The sequence below is a fragment of the Colobus angolensis genome, unplaced genomic scaffold (genome assembly GCF_000951035.1).
Source record: "Colobus angolensis palliatus isolate OR3802 unplaced genomic scaffold, Cang.pa_1.0 Scaffold600, whole genome shotgun sequence".
In the NCBI taxonomy this organism is placed as follows: Eukaryota; Metazoa; Chordata; class Mammalia; order Primates; family Cercopithecidae; genus Colobus; species Colobus angolensis.
In genome coordinates this window covers 131,680-140,172 of record NW_012119600.1, presented here as the reverse complement: position 1 = coordinate 140,172, position 8,493 = coordinate 131,680, and positions in this window count along the sequence as shown.

Genomic DNA, 8,493 nt, shown 5'->3' with positions numbered 1-8,493 from the left:
TTACCAGTGAAACCACCTGGACCTGATGTTTTCTTTTTTGGAAGGTTAATAATTAATGATTTAATTTATTTAATATATAGAACTGTTCAGCTGACCTATTTCTTCCTTGTGAATTTTGGCAATTTGTATTTTTCAAGGAATTAGTCCTTTCATCAGAATCATCCAATTTGTGAGCATGGATTTATTCATATTATCTTTTTATTATCATTCTAATGTCCAAGGCATGATTAACACTCTTTCATTTATAAAATTGATAATTTGTCTCCTCTCCGTTTTTCTTGGTTAGACTGAATTATTAATTTTACCAGTCTTTTCAAAGAACCAGCTTTTGATTTTAATTTTTCTCTATTGTTTCTTGTCTTCAAATTCATTCATTTATGCTCTAATTTTTATTATCCCTTTTCTTCTGCTTCCTTTAGGCTCAATTTGTTTGTCTATCTCTAGTTTCCTAAGGTGGAACACTGGGTTATTGATTTTAGCTCATTTTCTTTTCTAATATATGCATGTTACTAAAAATTTCCCTCTACGCACTCTTGCTGTATCCCACACATTTTGACAAGTGGCATTTTCATTTTCATTTGTCCTAAATATTTAAAAATTTTTCTTCAGACTTCTTGATTCATTGTTTATTTAGAACAGTTTTTGTTTCATTTCTGAATATATTATAATTTTCCAGCTTTCTGTTATTGATTTCTGGTTTAATCCCATTATGGTCAGAAAACATACTTTGTATGATTTCTATTAATTTTGTCAAGATACTATTTTTATTATGGTAAAAAAAAGGTGGATAACATAAAATTTACCATCTTAAGCATTTTTAAGCATACCATTATGGGTTTTTTTGTTTTTTGGTTTGTTTTTGTTTTTTTTCCTGAGACAGGGTCTTGCTCTGTCACCCAAGCTGTAGGGCAGTGGCATGATCTCAGCTCACTGCAACCTCCACCTCCCAAGTTCAAGCGATTCTCCTGCCTCAGCCTCCCGAGTAGCTGGGATTACAGGCACGCGCCACCATGTCTGGCTAATTTTTATATCTTTAGTACAGACGGGGTTTCACCATGTTGGTCAGGCTGGTCTCAAACTCCTGACCTCATGATCCGTCTGCCTCAGCCTCCCAAAGTGCTGGGATTACAGGCATGAACCACTGCACCCGGCCACCATTCAGTTTTGCTAAAAATATTTACGTTGCTATGCGACCAATCTCCAAAATTTTTTATCTTGTAGAACTGGAAATTTTTACCCATTAAACAACATCACCCCATTTTCCTCTCCCCAAATTCCCTAGTTACCACCATTCTACTTTCTGCTTTTATAAGTTTGACTATTCTAGATACCTTATATAAGCGTAATCATACAGTATTTGTTCTTTTGTGACTGAGTTGTTTCACTTAATAAAATGTCCTCAAGGGTAGTCCATGTTGTAGCATATGTTAGAATTTCCTTCCTTTTTAAGGTTAAATAATATTCAATTGTATGTATATCCCATATTTTGTTTGTCCATTTATCTGTCAATAGACATTTGGGTTGCTTTTACCTCTTAACTATTGTGAATAATACTGCTTCAATATGAGTGTGCAAATATTTCAAGAGCCTGTTTTCAATTTTTTTGCACATTGTACCAATCTGTTCTCACGTTGCTATAAAGAAATACCTGAGACTGGGTCATTTAGAAAGAAAAGAGTTTTAACTGGCTCACAGTTCTGCAGGCTGTACAGGAAGCACAGGAAGTGGTTTCTGCTTCTGGGGAGGCCTCAGGAAGCTTCCAGTCATGGCAGAAGGCAACCGGCGGGCAAGGCCAGGTGACTTGCTCTGGCCAGTGAAAGGTGAGTGAAGGGACAAGTCTTAGGAGCCATGTGCACTGTTTACCACATCCCTTCTACCTGCCTGGAAGATGAGGTTCTCAGACTCCAGGGTACACTAGAATCACTCTAAGCGTTTGTTAAACAGATGCTGGGGTCCACTCCAAGAATTTCTAATGCAGTATTGCTTGGGCAGAGGAGTGGATCACTCTAAGGGTTTGTTAAACAGATGCTGGGGTCCTCTCCCAGAATTTCTAATGCAGTATTGCTGTGGGCAGAGGAGTGGAGGTAGGGGGCTGAGAATTTGCATTTCTAACAAGTTCCAGGTGATATTTATATTGTTGATCTCAAGAACACATTTTAGGAACTAGAGTCATAGAAGGATCCTCTCTGGGCCAGGGTTTCTGAGTGATACCTTCCTATTGAACCATGTTTAAGATGAAGGTTGGGTGGGAAACAAACATTTTTTCTATTCCCATTTCATTGTGGGATTTTGATGTTTATAGGTAAAAGAACATATCCCATACAGAAGCATAAATCTCTCACAATCAGCCGGTCCTCAAGAAAGCAACACCATTTTGATTCGAGTGGCTTTAGTTTTCCCCATGCTTTAGTAATTCCCATGGAATTAATGGTGCAGAGCTGCAGAGAGGCTCTCAGCCATATCCCAAGGCACATTCTCCTCAGTCTTCTCCCACCTGGCACATAGGATACCTACTTCCAGGGGGAAATTCAAGGATTTCCTAGGGGTTCCTAGGGGAACTCCTTTCCCCTGTGCCCTCCATGGGTCCTGCCTAGAGCTTGAGCTCACTCCCAGCATCTGGTTCCCTGTTGTTGGATATCAAACACTGTTGGAGCCAACAGAGGGTGGGACGTGTCTGAAACAAGACTCATCAGTGATCTTCCTGACATCAGAGTCATAAACCTCTGGCCGGCAGTCAGCTGAAGGATTCAGGTAGCACTGGGAATGGCCACTTCACCTAGGAACTTGGAGATAGGTCAAGATAAGGAGGGCTGCAAATCTAACTCGGGCTCAGTTAGAGTCCTGGCACGTATGAGTATCATTTGTGCTACCAGCTCAGTCACTTGCCGAGGCTTTCCTCTTCTTATCTCTGATGTCCCTCCCTCCAGCATGAATTTTCATGTCTCTCTTCTCTGCTGCTTCACTTTTTTCACTTTCTCCAATTCTTTTGGGTTTGTCTAGCTGCAGTTTTCTCTCATTCTCATCATTTATGGTTCCAGGTCAATTTTCCTGTCGTTCTTATTCTGCCTTTATCTCTGTCACATCCTCTCTGAATGTGTTGTTAAATATATATGTGTGTGTGTGTGTGTGTATATATATATATATTTGGAGACGGAGTCTCTCTCTGTCACCCAGGCTGGAGTGCAGTGGCGTGATCTCAGCTCACTGCAACCTCTGCCTCCTGGGTTCATGCCATTCTCCTCCCTCAGCCTCCTGAGTAACTGGGACTACAGGCGCCCACCACCACGCCCAGTTAATTTTTTGTATTTTAGTAGAGAAGGGGTTTCGCCGTGTTTTCCAGGCTGGTTGCCAACTCCTGAGCTCAGGCAATCTGCCCACCTCAGCCTCCCAAAGTGCTGGGATTACAGGCGTGAGCCACCGTGCCTGGCCCTAAATATATTTTTAACCAACTCAGAAAAAATTAAAAAGTATATCCCAGGTGGCAGGTGAACTAAATACTTGGTTCACTTTCTTTAACCTTGGGTTTGTTTTTGTTAGTGTTATGAAGACGTAGCTCCCCTCCTCCTAAGGGAGACCATCCTAAGACCTCATGCCCTTTTCTGTTAACAGTCCCTTCCAATGGGGCAGCCATGGTAGCTATTGCCAAATGCAACTGTTTGAAGGGAGAGGATTGTAACCTGAGGCTTCTGAAATTCTACCCAAAGTGAGAGAGGGGATCTGGTAAAAGGGGTGAAGATCAGTTGGAGACAGGTCAGATGTGAGTACAACAGGAACTGTTATATTCCCACCCGGGGCTGCAGAGGCAGGTGGGCTCCTGGCCACTCTTTGCAAGTTGAGTGGGAGGCTGAAACCATAGCAACACTGAGGTTAGCACAGAAGGGACGTGACATTAAGCAACATCCTCTCCTTCTTCCCTAAACCGCAGCAGCCCCTGAGAACCTGTACAGCTCCATGAGCCTCCTCCAGCCTTCATTCCTGCTCCAGGCCCCCAGTCCCTTAAGACTTCCTGCTGGAAAAAAGCAGGCCCTGGCACAACCTAGATTTCCTTGTGTTGATGAGAAGAGGATCCAGCCCTTCTGCATGTTATTGCAGAAATCACAAAGAGAGAGGAAACAGGACGGCGTGGCCTAGAAGGAGCATGTAAGATGAAGCAGCAGCTGAGGAAGAAGGCAGCCCTGCTCCTCCACTCTATCCTAGACTAAGAAGGTTCCTCTTTTCTAAATGCAGAAGAAACTCATTTTGACACTCCCTTCCTCCTATGTTTGAATAAATCAACAAGTTTATCTGCACTGTGCAGCGAAAGCCACCTGCCTGCCTGGAGAAGGAGAAACTACGGCCCAGCACTCTGAGCTCTTCGACCTCCGTGGATGATCATCATCTCACACCCAAGCAGAAACATCCAGCAGCCCTCTGCTGCCTCCAGCCTGGGTCCTAACCAACTCTGGACTTGCTCAGGTTTCTCATGCTCCAACCCCTAACCCTCTCTGCAAACACATGCACCATTTCACATCATCCATCAAAACTCCTCGCATGGCCCAGCCTCCACTGCCCGCTGTATAATTTTAGTGGTTTAGATAACCTTAGAGATTATCTACTGAGGCTGGCCACACTTTCGGCAGATTGGAACAGTGAGGCCCAGAGGAGCTGAGTGAACTTTCCTTGTGCACACAACCCCTTGTGGCAGGGGCAGACCAAGGACAACCCTCTCTGAATAGTGTGGTCGGTGTTTTTAACACCTAAGCTCTCAAATGAACTAATGTTTACTGAGTACCTAGAATGAGGGTGACCATATATCCTAGATCACCCAAGCCAGTCCCAGGTTACACCTGTCCCCTTTCACACTCAGCTGTCCCAGTTTAGACTATACATCACGTATGGCCCCTGTGCATATGTCTATTGTGTTATGTGTTGAGTGAGATGGAGTCAGGGATGATACTGACCCCTTCTTCTGAGGACTCAGGACCAACAAGAGACATGTCTACAACATCGGGCCCATTCTTCAGTAAGTCAAAAGAGCCATGGGGAACTTGAGAGTAATAAGGATTAACTAAGACTGCGCTAGAGAGCTGCCTGTGGTTGAATCCCAGCTTATGTGGACTTTTGACCACATGATCTGGTCCTCAAACCACAGGCAGCAGTTTGACAGGTTGAGACTTGTGCCAAGGGTAGCACAAGCAGAAGTAAGTCAGTAGACAGCTGTTCGGTGAACATTTCCACATTCCAGGTCCTGAGAACACCAAGATGGGTGAGACACAGGCCCTGGGAGCTCAAGACAGATTTGGGAAGAGTGAGGACTGGAGCTAGGGGCCACCTCTCCAGTCTGAGACCAAGGGGTTGCTTCAGAGCTTTGGAGAGCAATGCCCCCTGTAACCTCCCGGATTTCTCCTTGACTGCAGCCCTCATTAGTTATCTACTTATTTTTAGAAATAGGTTCTCCCTCTGTCACCCAGGCTGGAATAGTGGTGTGATCATAGCTCACTGCAGCCTCAAACTCCTGGGCTCAGGAGATCCTCCCACCAGCCTCAGGAGTAGCTAGGACTACAGGTGCACACTACCAGGCCTGGCTAATTTTTTTACTTTTTGTAGAGTCGGGTTCTCACTATGATGTTGAGGCTGGCCTCAAACTTGGGCCTCAAGTGATCCTCCCACCTTGGCCTCCCAAAGCATTGGGATTACAGCTGTGAACCATCATTCCTGGCCTGGTTATCTATTTTTCACTGCCCTGCACCACCTGTGCACACCTGTATTCCTTACCTGGAAGACCCACCATAGCATTATAGTTTATAGTGTTCCCAATAAGACCTACCACAGTGTCTGTACACTGAAAGATCCTGGTGAACATTTCTTAGTAAACTACACATATCCATTTGCCAACCAGTGTATGGTCTCCTGGTTCCCTTATCCCAGGGCATGAGCAACGTGGTGCAGCCTGGGGCTCAAGAATGGTGAGCAGGCATGGGTGGAGAAATGTATAAAGAGGCTGTGGAAAGGGAGAGGGAAAAGACACTAGGGAGGCCAAGGAAGGAAGTGAGCTCTGAGGAGAACAGGGGGCATCTGCAGATATGGAACATCTTACCTCAAAAGACCAGCTGCGCGGCAGACCTGAGCCAGCTCTCACACACAGTAGGCGATTCCGAGGACACATGGGAACGCAAGAGGCCCCTGAGAAGTACACATGGGGCCCCATTCTGATGTATACACACCCCCACCCTTCTACGTGCAGGTTTTCAGGCCCTTCTGCCAAGTGCCCATGAGGCGGACCACGCAGGCTTGGAGGGTCAACACGCAGCGCGCGCGGAGAAATGCAGAGCAAGGCGCTGCGCACTCTCTGGCGGCTGCTGCCCCCTGCCGACATAGCAAGACCTTGACAGCCCAGGAAGGCCACCTGCCGCTCTTCCCGCCGGGCGGCGTAGGATCCTCTGCAGGTGGGTTCACTCCATACCCCATAAACACGTGCAACTACAATATGTCAATTTTAAAAGATGTCTAAAGGCGGGGAGCACAACCAGGCGTGGTGGCTCACGCCTGTAATCCCAGCAATTTGGGAGGCCGAGGTAGGTGCATGGTTTGAGCCCAGGAGTTTAAGACCACCCTGGGCAACACAGGGAAACCCCGCCTCCAAAAGAATACAAAAATTAGCTGGGCATGGTGGGAGGGACATACCTGTAGTCCCAGCTACTTGGTAGGCTGAGGTGGGAGGATCTCCTGAGCCGGGGAGGTCGGGGTTGCAGTGAGCCAAGATCACATCACTGCACTCCAGCCTGGGCTAGAACAAGTGTCACACACACACACACACACAAAGGCAAAGAACAGGGGTTCACGCCTCTAATCCTAGCACTTTAGGAGGTCAAGGCGGGAGGACTGCTTAAGTCCAAGAGCTCAAAACCATTTTGGGCAACATTGCAATACGTCTCTACAGAAAAAAAAAAAAAAAAAATGTTAAAAATTAGCGGGGTATGGTGGTGTGCATCTGTGGTCGTAGCTACTAGGGAAGCTGAGGCAGAAAGATTGCTTTCCCAGGAGTTCCATGCCGCAGTGAGTTATGATTGCACCACCGCACTCCAGTCTGAGCAACAGTGCAAAACCCTGTCTCATAATAAAATAAAAATTAAAAATTAAATTTTTTAAAAAGGCAGTGGGGTTGTCATGCTTGTCAAAAATCACATCCAGACAAGGAGGGAAACACAACTCTTTTATAGAGTCCACGTGCCTAGGGCAAGATGGGATGAAGCCTCCGTAAGTTAGGCGCCCTGAGGCCGTAAAGAGGTGCTGACGAGAATCGCTGCACCTCAGATCCACTGATGCAGCACGTGCCACATGTGCCTCCGTGCTCCCATTTTAGACGATAAAATTGCAGGGTCACGAAACATGAGAATTCCCATAGAGATGTGACCCTGGGATTGTACATCACCAGGTCCCGACCTCCGAACTGCTGTGCTGATTAACTCACCTGATATAGCTGTGGGCTAAGAGAAGGGGCAAGAAGCCAAAGCACATTTCCTGAGCATCTGTTGGTGCAGGGCGTGCGTCAGGTGTTGGATAGACTGAGGCCCCAGCCCCACACTTAAGGAAGATGAAGATCAGAACCATTCATTACCAACCAGCCAGTATGACGTACAACAAGACACTGTACAGGAATGGGGCCTGAGGCCCTACGTCCCCCACACCTTGACCATCTCTTCCTCACCTTAAACAAAATTTCTCGACCCTCTTTGCTGGGAGAAGGAGCTAAGAAACAGTACTCCCACTTCTCAGCTCTTCTTCTCAGCAAAACTTCCTTGGAGATGACTACCTCCACTTCCCCACCTCCTGTTCCTGTGAGCTCAAGGGCTCAAGTGTTTGGACTCTAGAATCCAAGCTCCTAGAGCAGCTGCCTCTGTCACCTTCAGCAAGGCTGAGTACCGCACTGTGCCTTATTTTCTCACTGTGGAAAGGAAATCATAGTGTTTATCTGTTCCATAACAGTGTTGTGGAGATTAATTAGGGGTGTTCCTGGTACATGAAATGCACTGGGTGAGTACAAGCTACTATGACGAGGGTGGGAGGAAGGGAGCGCTGTGGCTTCTGTTTTCTTCTCCTTAGAAGTAGTACCATTGGCTGTAACCTTCCTGGTCTCTCTTCCCGCCTGCCTTATCTTGTAGGTGATTTTGTAAGGAGAAACAGCATGTGCATGGCACAGCCCTTCTTTTCTGGGGCTCTTCTGCACCAGGAGCCTCACAGGTCCTGCCTGCCAGACTGGGTAGGGAAGTCCAGCACTGTGTGCCATCTCAGAAAGCCCCTCATTAGGACTATACATTATCACAGACTGAAAATTCGCTGAGAGTAGATTTTAGGTGGTTTTACAACAAAAAAGGGGGAAGGTAACTGTGCAAAATGATTGATGTGTCGACTCGATACCTATTTCATTACATACATCAAAATACCATGGTGTACATCTCCTATACATACAATCAAAAAAATTTAAAGCCCACTCACCCAAAAACATAAGCCATG